This window comes from Penaeus monodon, chromosome 4, assembly GCF_015228065.2.
Source record: "Penaeus monodon isolate SGIC_2016 chromosome 4, NSTDA_Pmon_1, whole genome shotgun sequence".
NCBI lineage: Eukaryota > Metazoa > Arthropoda > Malacostraca > Decapoda > Penaeidae > Penaeus > Penaeus monodon.
In genome coordinates, this window is record NC_051389.1 from 38,511,155 (window position 1) to 38,522,156 (window position 11,002).

Genomic DNA, 11,002 nt, shown 5'->3' on the forward strand with positions numbered 1-11,002 from the left:
GCAAAACTAATTAAAAAGCGGGCGAAAGTTTGAATACTTCTTCTACAAACTCTGTACAAAATTGGAAAAAAGAAAAGGGCCAAAGACGGTAAAACATCTTTACTCCCAACCTAAAAAGGTGCCGCACCCAATGCAACAATAAAGGACATTGCTTAATAAGTCCAGCAGAAAAATTTTTTTTGAAAATTTGCTGAAAGAAAAAGTTGAAGTTAAAAAGGGGAAATTGCGACGAAAAAGCGGGTTTTTCCCCCGGGAAAAGGTACCAAAACCCAGATTCAAAATTTAAATTGATCATAAAAAACAAAAACTAAAAAAGACTTATACCTGTTTTCACTTTTGTGAAAGTTTTTTGATACTGTTATCACGATATCCTCGGGGAATAACATGAACATATGAAGTTTCCAAAACACATCATCCAACATAAAACCATGTATGACCAACAAAAAGCAGCTGTAAGAACCACTTAGGGGTTAACGAAGGGTTCGAAGTCAAACAAGGAGTGCACAGGGTTGCATTCTTTTCTCCCCCCCTCTTTAACATATATTCTAAAAACAATTATGAGAGGTCTCTAGAAAATTTTAAAGGAACTGTGGATTTTGGGAGATACAAAAATCAAATCTGAGGTACGCCGATAATATTTTTTTGATTGACAGCAGTATCACTGAACTACAACAACTACTAAAAAAGTTAAAAAAAAGCAAAAGGCGGGCTTGTTTCTTAATCCCAAGAAAACAGATCAAAGTTTAAAAGATAACCGGCAATGAAAAATGTGAACTGTTACAATCAATGGAATGTTTGTGGAAAATGTAAAGATTTTTCCTCATTTTGGAGTTTTTTAAACAAATACATATGAGATTCCCGGGAGATAAAAAGAAAATTACAATTCCCAAAAAACGCCACAATTGCTCTCAATAACTCGGGAAAGACCAAAGCATTCCCTTACGGACAAAGCTGGGGTTATTGAACTATTATTTTTCCCCTTGCATCATAGGGTTCTGAGGTTGGGTGCTGAAGTAATAGACAAAAAAGATCAATATTTTGAATGTGGTTTACTCTGTCCAGCGTATTAGCTGGACAGAGAAGAAAGAAAGATGAAATGCTGGAAAAATAAATTGTAAAGACGGGCTGTTGGACATTTTAAACGGGGAAAATTTAAAGTTTTTTGGGTCATTAATGAAAAGTAAAAGTATTAGAAAAACTTGCTGACAGGGGGTGATAAAAACAGAGGAAGAGGCAAACCGAAGCAAAACTGAGGGGACAATATCAAAGAATTTGGGGGCTGTTGATGTCAAGTGGAAAAAAAAAGCGAAGATGATTTTAGGGGCGAAGGATGGGGAGGGGTTCCACGGCTGCCAACATGACATACCTTTTATTGTTTGATGATGAGATATATATAAAATTTTATATTATATATATATATAAATTATATATATAATAAATTTTTTCTTCTTTTAAGGGTGGTTTGTCTGAGCCCCCGTGGTCACGGGGAATAACTAAATTGAAAGTTTTCATGTTGCGATCTCTTGGGTGATACGTGTAGGGTCCCCAGTTCCTTTCCCGGAGATGCCGGTTCCCTTTTTGGGTAATCATTATATAATATATATATATTATATATATATATATATATATATATATTATATTCATATATATATATATAATTTTTTTTTTTTTTTTTTTAAGTGTCCTGTCCTACAAGGGTTGGCGATCAGGGTTTTCCTGTTTTCTTGGAAATTTAGAGCGGAGGTTTGCCTTGCCTTTCCCCCCCTTTTTTTTATAGTCACCTCTCTTTTTTACCCAGTTCTGGGCCCGGCATTGACTTGGGCGGGTTGCCCACCCAGTGGCACATTATATCTATATGTATATTGTATAATATTTGTTTGTATATATAAAATATTATTATATATATTTTAATATGTATATTATACATACATATGCATTATATATAAAATATTATCTTTTAAAATATGTTCATAAAAATTATAAATATATATATACATACATATTTATATATATACAAACAAATATATATACATATATACATATATGTATATATATGTGCCACTGGGTGGGCAAGCCACCCCAAGTCAATGCCGCCCCAAAAAACGGGTAAATAGAGATGGTGACTCGAAAAAAACCCGGCGGAAGGCACGGAAACCTCCCCTCTAAAATTTCCAAGAAAATCATGGAAAACCATGATCGCCAACGCCTTGGACGGACCTTAAAAAAAAAAAAAAAAAAATATATAATATATATTGTATATATATATATATATATATATATTATATAAAATATATATATATAAAATATATATATTACCTAAAAAGGTAAACCGCACTCTCCGTGGAAAGGAAAGGGACCCTACCACTACTCACTCCAAGAGCATCGCAACATGAAAAATACAATTTAGTATATGCTGTGACCACGGCGGTCAGACATGAACCTACCGTTAAAAAGAAGAATATAATAAAATATATATATAATTTTTATATAATTATTTATAATATTTAAATATCATCATCTCATCATCAATAACGGTATGCTCATGTCTGACAGCCGTGGACCCCTCCACCTCCTTCCCACAAAATCGATCTTACGCTTTTCTTTCCACTTGTACCCCAACACCCGCAAATATTTGATATTGCCCTCATCTTGTCTTCGGGTTTTCCCCTTCCCCTGTTTCCTATCACCATCCCTGTCAGCAAGTTTTTTTTCCCTACTTTTACTTCTCTTACATGACAATAACTTTTTTTCCTCCTGTTCAAAATTCCAAAGCCGTCTTTACAATTTATTTTTCTCACATTTCATCATTTGTCTTTTTCTCGTCCAGCTAATAGCTGGACAGAGAACACCCCATTTCAAAAATATTTGATCTTTTTCTTTCTATCTACTTCAGCACCCAACACTCAGAACCATATATGCAAATTGGGAAAACAAAGAGTTCAATAACCTCAGCTTTGGGCCCAAGGGAAAGCTTTTGGGCTTTCCGATTTATTGGAGCAATTGTGGCGTTTTTTGGGAAATTTTATTCTTCTTTTTATCTCCGGTGAATCATCATATGATTTGTTAAAAAGCTCCAAATGAGTGAACTCTTTCACTTTTCCACAAACATTCCATTGATTGTAAATGTTCCCATTGTTCTTCCCGGTTATCTTTGATCTTCATGATCTTGTTTTTTTGGCATTTAAAAAACAACCACCTTTTTGCTTGCTTCTTTAACTTTTTTTGTAGTTTTGTAGTTCATGATCTGCTGTCAAACAAAACTATATCACGGCGTCCTCAGATTTGATATTTTGTATCCCCCAACATCCACAGTTCCTTCAAAAATTTTCTAGAGCACCTCTCATAATTTTTCGAATATATGTTTGAGGTGCGGAGACAGAAGCAACCCCGTCCACTCTTGTTGCTTCGAAACCTTCTGTTAACCCCTATGTTCTTAAGCTGCTTTTTTGTTGGTCATCTGGCTTTTATTAGTTGGATGATGGTTTTGGGAAATTCATATCGTTCATGTTTTTCCGAGGGTATCGTGATCAACAGTATCAAAAGCTTTCACTAATCGATGAAAAACCCGGTATAAATCTTTTTGATGTTCTCTGTTTTTCTCTATGATCAATTTTAATTTTAAAACTGGTTTCTGGTCCTTTTCCCGGGCGAAACCTGCTTTTCGTCTGCAATTTTTCCCCTCTTAAATCAACTTCATTCTTTCGCAATTTTTTCAAAAAATTTTGCGCTTGACTTATTAATGCAATTGTCCTATTTTGTTTTCTTGGAGTCGTCACCTTTTTTAGGTTGGGGTAAAGACTGTTTTTCCCAGTCTTTTGGGCCTTTTCTTTCATTCCCCTATTTTTGTCGAGTTTTGTAGAAGAAGTATTCAACACTTTCGCCGCATTCTTAATTGTTTGCTGTTATTTCTCTATTCCGGGGCTCTTGTTTTCTTTACTTCTTTTTGGCTTTTAAAAAATTCGTCTAGCATGGCGGGGGTTTATCTTCGTTTCATTAGTCTAATTGTTGTTTTTTAGATTTTATTCTTTTTGTATGGTTGGAACAATATTATTCCATCTATCTTGACTTCTTTTCCTCACATAAAACAAGTCCATCTTTAGTTTTGATAGGTCCTTGTAGGGTTTTAAAATTTTTGTTGATGTTTCGTACTCTTGGTAAGTTCTTTTTGTTTTCTTATTTTAGTACGTTTTCAAATTTTCTGGCAAAGTTTTTAAATCTTTTCCTTATCTTGTCGCAAAAATCTTTTAATTTTTGTATTTTTTTTTTTTTGTAAATTACTTTTTCAACTGGGTTATTGATACCCTTTGTTTTAGGCCTCTTCTTGTTTCAAATTTTACTTAGTTTTTTTTTCAGATATCCGGGAATTTTTTCTTTTTTTTTTGGCGATATTTCTTAGAGTGCTCAGCAGAGTTCTTTTCCTTCTTCCACAACCATTTGGGGTTTTATCATCTTTACATTATTGGTAATAAATATATATAATATATTTTATAATATAATATATATTATATTATTATGTATTAATATATATTATATAATGTACCCACCGTACACACATAAATATATATTTATTAACGTATATATTATATATTATATATAAATATATATATATAATTTTATAATATATTATTATAATACGTTATATAAATATATTTTATGTGTGTGTGATGTTTTTGTTTTTGATATGTAATATATATATATATATATAATATATAATATTTATATTACATATATATATATTTTATATATTTTTTTAAAATATATTATATATATATGTATATATGTGTGTGTGTGGTGTGTGTTTGTGTGTGTGTGTGTGTGTGTGTGTTGTACACACACACACACACCATACATATAATTATTATATTTGTATAATATAAATAATATTAATTATATATTATACATATTATTATTATTTTAAAATTATATATTATATGTTATATATATAAAATATATTATATACATATTATATATATATATATATATTATAATTATTATAGTATCTTATATATATACAACACCGCCCCAAACCCCCACACACACACCCACACACACACACACACCCCACAACAACAACCACACACCACACCACCCACACCACACACACACACACACCACACACCCACCACACACACACACACATATATATATACTATTATTATATATATATATGTATTTATATAAATAAAATATATATTATATATATATTAATATTATACAGACACCACGCCCGCACCACAACACACACCACACACAACACACACACCACACACACCACACACGACCCCAAAAACACACACACACACCCACACACCCCCACACACACACACACAAAACACACGCACACACACACACACACCCACACCACACACACAACCACACACATATATATATTATATATATATATATTATATATATATATATATATATATATGTATATATATGTATAATATATATATATTATAATAAAATATAATATATATATATATATGTATATATGTGGGGCGGCGCGCGTTGTGTGTGTGTTATATTATGTATATATACACCCATGTAATATCTATATATGTATCTGCTCTATGCATGTATGTTGTAGCATGAAAGCTTGCATACATGTTATGAAATTGCCATTCCGTGATACAAAAAAGGGATAAAAAGGCTCACCGAGCGACGAAAAGGACAAGCAAGATGGCGGCTTTTTCGGCGGCGCACCGGGGCGGGACGTTTTCCCTCGACGTCTACCTTCCCTCCGTTCGGACACGAAAATGGCCGTTCGGAAAAAGATGGGCGTGTTACGGAAGTGCAGTAGAAAGCGTTTCGTCTTTCCATTTTTTTCATTACTTTAAAGTGTGTTCCATTTTCTTGTAAAAAATCGCACAGGTAAGTTCTTGATGAGTCACGTCGTCCGCCCGTCGCCACCTCGGCCGCGAAAGGCGTTCCCGGGCGCGGCGCGCTTTTCCCTCAGCCATTACCAAAATCCCAAAACCCACACCGGTAACATTCTCTCGTCAAACCCAAATGATAACGCCTTTTTCCCCGGTCACACCGGGTGCCCCTTGGCAGTGGGGCGGCTCCCCTTTTTCCCTGTCCAACTAGCGTTTCGATCTCCGCGGGCGGGATGTCCAGGACGCCTGACTTCATTTTTTCTGTGTCATTTCGGAAAGGGAGACGAATCGAAAGTATCCGAATACTAAGAAAACAAACGCGGAAAAGTCTAAATACTTACAAGGAAAAAGATAATTAATCTTCACCCCAAAATGTTGCAATTTCGTCCTGACCAACAATGGATATGTCCCATACAAAAGTAAGACTGGGTTGTAGGAATTTATTGTAATAATATCATAGTCGTATGTACTGTTGGAGCATTGTTTTTTACGCAACTGCGACCCATGGTAAATAAATGCTGAACAGAATTCTGGGTTATTGGGAGACACAGCGCTAATGTGTTTTTGCTGGTACTTTCGACGTCAGGTAGGATTAGCCTGTGGTAATTTAGGGAAAAATTGTACACCCAAAGTGTAATTTTTCAAATTAATGTTTCGAAATTATAGTGTATGTCCATGGTAAGGTGTGTAAGTTCAAAAAGGCTGCACATTTTCGGGTTCAAATTGTTGCAAATTTTTTGTTTCTGGGCCCTTTTTAAAGGGATTATCAGCCCTGGGGAAGTGATTGTAGGGGCAAGCGCTGGCGAGTACTCAGAGCTGCTCGCTCTTCAGCCACGCACTCCTGCCTTCATCTACATACGCAGACACACGTGTCTTTCTATCTTACCATCTCTCTCTCTCTCTCTCTCTCTGTCTGTCTGTCTGTCTTCTCTCTCTCTCTCTCTCTCTCTCTCTCTCTCTCTCTCTCTCTCTCTCTCTCTCTCTCTCTCTTTTTTTGTCTGTCTGGCTCTCTTCTCTTCTCTTTCTCTTCTCTTCTCTTCCCCTCTCTCTCTCTTTCTCTCCCCTCTCTATGTCTTCTCTTCTCTTCTCTTCTCTTCTCTTCTCTTCTCGTCTCTTTCTCTTCTCTTCTCTTCTTTCTCTTCCTCTTCTTTCTTCTCTTTCTTCTCTTCCTCGTCTCGTCTCGTCTCGTCTCTCTCTCTCTCTCTCTCTCTCTCTCTCTCCTGTTTATCTGTCCTGCCCTGTCTTCTCTTCTTTTTCTTCTTCTTGGGCGGACGGCCAAACAGACCAACAAAAAGCGCCCCACACACAGAAAACACACACACAGACACACAGACACACAGAAACACACACACACCCCACACACACACGCATGTGTGTGTTTGTGTGTGGTGTTTGTGCTTTGTGTGCTGTTCAGGGCCGCTCGCCTGACCGCCCTATCTCTCTTCCCTCCCTTCCTTTCCTCTCCGTCATTCAAGACCCGGTCCGGCCTGCAGCTCGGACCCTCCAGGCCAGCGCACAAGTGTTCACGAGGCAGCCATCCTCGGCTCCGCGCATTTTTTCCCCCAGCTTTCATTTCCAGGCAAAGTACTGCGGGCATGACTCTTTTATTTTCCTAATAAATAGCCCATGAAATGTCAACTTCCATTCTCCGGGAACAATGGAAGAACAGAGCGCAGTATTGCCTCAAGAACCGCCGCTATAAATTTTTCCTCCCGCTGTCGTTTAGGGGGAAAAACTGTGTGAGAAAAATATTAATATCTTGTCTATTGTCATCCTCATGGCACGCAACGACAACGCAGCACAAAAATACAACAGCAGCCACCAGACAATAGAGAAGGGCCCTCATCTGAACTCCCAACCGAGGCATCGTTCAAGTTCTTTTGAAAAGCCTGTAGGACTTTATGAATCAAATGAAAATTGTGAACACACTACAAATATTGGCCGTGATTCACAGTGACATACACTCATGGTCAGGCTCTCTGAGAGGAAATTATATATGGTCTCCCAGTCATGTCTTTCGACGGAGGAGTGTATCATACTAGCTGGATCATCATCATTATTATCATCATTAGCATTATCATTTTTATCATTATCATTATCATTATCATTATCATTATCATTATCATTATTATCATTATCATTATCATTATCATTATCATTATCATTATTATTTTATTATTATTATTATTATTATTATTATTATTATTATTATTATTATTATTTTTATTATTGTTATTATTATTGTTGTTTGTTTTTTGTTGTTGTTGTTGTTTTTGTTTGTTGTTATTATTATTATTATTATTATTATTATCATTATTATCATTATTATTATCAAAATTATTATTCATTACATTATTACTACCATAATTATTATTATCATTATTACTACCACGATTATTATTATTATTACTATTTTTATTATTATTTTATTATTTTTATTTATCATTTTTTACTATTATTATTATTATTATCATAACTATCTTTATTATTGTTATTATTATCATTATTATCGTTATTATTATCATTATTATTGTTATTATTATTATCATTGTTATCAATAATAATAATAATAATGATAATGATAACATTATTCTTGTTCTTGTTCTTATTATCCTTATTATATTACTACTACTACTATTATTATTATTATTATTATTATTATTATTATTATTATTATTATTATTATTTTCATTATTTCATCATCATCATTACTATTGTTATAATTATTTATTATCATTATCATCTTTATCTTTATTATTACTACCACTACTATTATTATCATTATTACTACTATCAGTAGCTGAAAAGGGCAGTAATAATATAATATATATTCATAAATTTCCCGGGATTTACCTTCATTAAGAATGTAAAAGCTTTTCGAGACCTTAATGTCAAACAGACGTCGACGAAGGGAATATACACGTCCTGATTTCTAGATACTGCCTTCTTTGTTGTGTCTCCAGCGTATCTGAATTTATGACTTGCTTTAACATCAGCTGATGGCCAAATTTCCCAAGGCCGTGACCAGTTTTTATCAGTGATGCCATTGTTTTGTCGGTCTCTCCTGCTTAATCGGGGGGGGGGGCATTTTAAAACCTGACGTGATTTTCTGCCCACACTTTCTTTCCCCCCGGATTCTCCTTTAATATTTTATTACTTGATTGTAAAGTCCGGATTCGTAGTAGAATAAGTTACTGTTAGGCGCAGACGATCAGTGATCCTCGCTTATCTTGTGAAATTTAAATCCCATCCCCCCCCCACACACACACTCCGTTGTGGGATCCGCGCCGTCTTTGTCATTCCACGAACAGGGCAAGCGCCTTCCTCTATCAGCAGGGGTTCCTCGTCATTTAAAAAGCTCGCTTTCACCTTCATGACGCCCAAAGGGCATCCACTGACATTCATACCAGCAATTAACCCTTGAAAGCATTTTATCATTTTCTCGCTGTATGCGCCCTGCCTCTTTCGGGTTGGGACACGAGCACCCCTCCCCATTCCTGGAAGGAAAAACCGCCTCTCCATGCTAAAAATCATATGTTCTCTTTTCCTCCCCAGACGACCAAACCACCCTTACTAGCAAGGCTGCAAAACTCCCCGCTTCGTTGCAAGCAGAGGTAAGTACTTTTCTCATCCTTATTTACTAGATTTTCTTGCACTTCTAACAAAAAAGGGTTTAAACCCAGTCTTTTCTCTAGGCAGAACCCCCCCCACCCGACAGAATCCCACTCGCGCCGCACCCTCACCGCCATTGGCAACAGTGGGTCAAAATGCCCAGAATTCCCCTCCGGCCTCCCCGAGACCATTTGACCGCCGTGAATACTTGCGTCGGTGGTAATCGACGCCGAATCGAAAACTCGAGTAAAAATGTTCTTTGTTTTGGGGCCTCCTTTGGGGGGGAGGGCAGGGGGTGGGCAAGAGGGCAGGGGGCGGGCGGGGGGGGGAGGGAAAGGGGCGGGGGAAGGTTAAGGGAAGCCTCCCTTCGTTTTCCCTTTTACTCTCAGTTGGTTCATCATGTAGGGATGGAGCGGCAGGAAGAGGGCTATAAAGGGACGAAGAGGAAGAGGGAGACAAAGAGGGATGGATGGAGGGAGGGAAAAGGTGAAAAGAGAGAAACGAGTGGGGGAAGAGGAAAAGGAAAACAAGAGAAAGAGGGGGAGGGAGCTTAAAGTAAAGGAGTTAAGCGACTTGAAAAGAAGAGGATGAAGAAGAAAGGGAAGAGAAGGAGAAGCAAACGGAAGAGAGAAAAGCCGAGCGAGGCCGTTTTAAGCGCGGGCCCAGCGAGCGCGGGGCGCAAACGCCTCGTCTTGAGTTTTACGCCGAGAAGAAGTTAAAACCGCTGCTGACATGGCCGCGCTGGCATGCTGATGACAAAAAAGGGTATTATAACGAACTCACCGCCAGTGTCTGCAGCGGGTAAAAACTGAGATGCCAGACGGCGTGGCGTTGCCTAGCGTGCGTGTACACATGTCATACTTAGCCTCCTCTTCTTAACCCACTGATTTGTCATGCTTTTCATGCTTCAGCTTCCTCTGAGAGTCGAGAATGACGCTGCAACAGTGACAGAGCTCGCATGTAAATTAGCATTCTCGAAAGACGAAGAAAAAAAAATCGGAATTAGTATTCATATCTACGGTAATCATGAGACCATTGGAAACTCTCCTGGGGTTGACTCATCCCTGGCTCTGAAACTCTTCGCACATCGTTCAGAGAGGCCCGGGGGAACCCATGGAGACAAGCCCACTGCGAGGACGGTGAAAGGATCTGCCGTCTTGTTACCATCACGGATTGGCTTATCAAAAAGTCCCTAAAGAAAGATTTCATGCATTTATGTCTATCGCCTTCCTCATACTGACATTTCTATCGCACGGGAACGTGATTTCTCTAATTTCGGAATCCAATAATTTCGAAGATGAATCCACTTCGTCTGCATCGCTAATCCGCCTCAGTAATCCGGATTCACGAACGCAACTAAAACGGCGATGAAGTCAGGAAAATCACTTCCGTTTACATCACTGTGTTCGCCTGCCAAAAGTGACTACATGCTTTTTCAAAAACTACTTTGCGATTGATGTCAATACATACTAAAAAAAAAAATATAAAAAAAAAAATATATTATATATAAA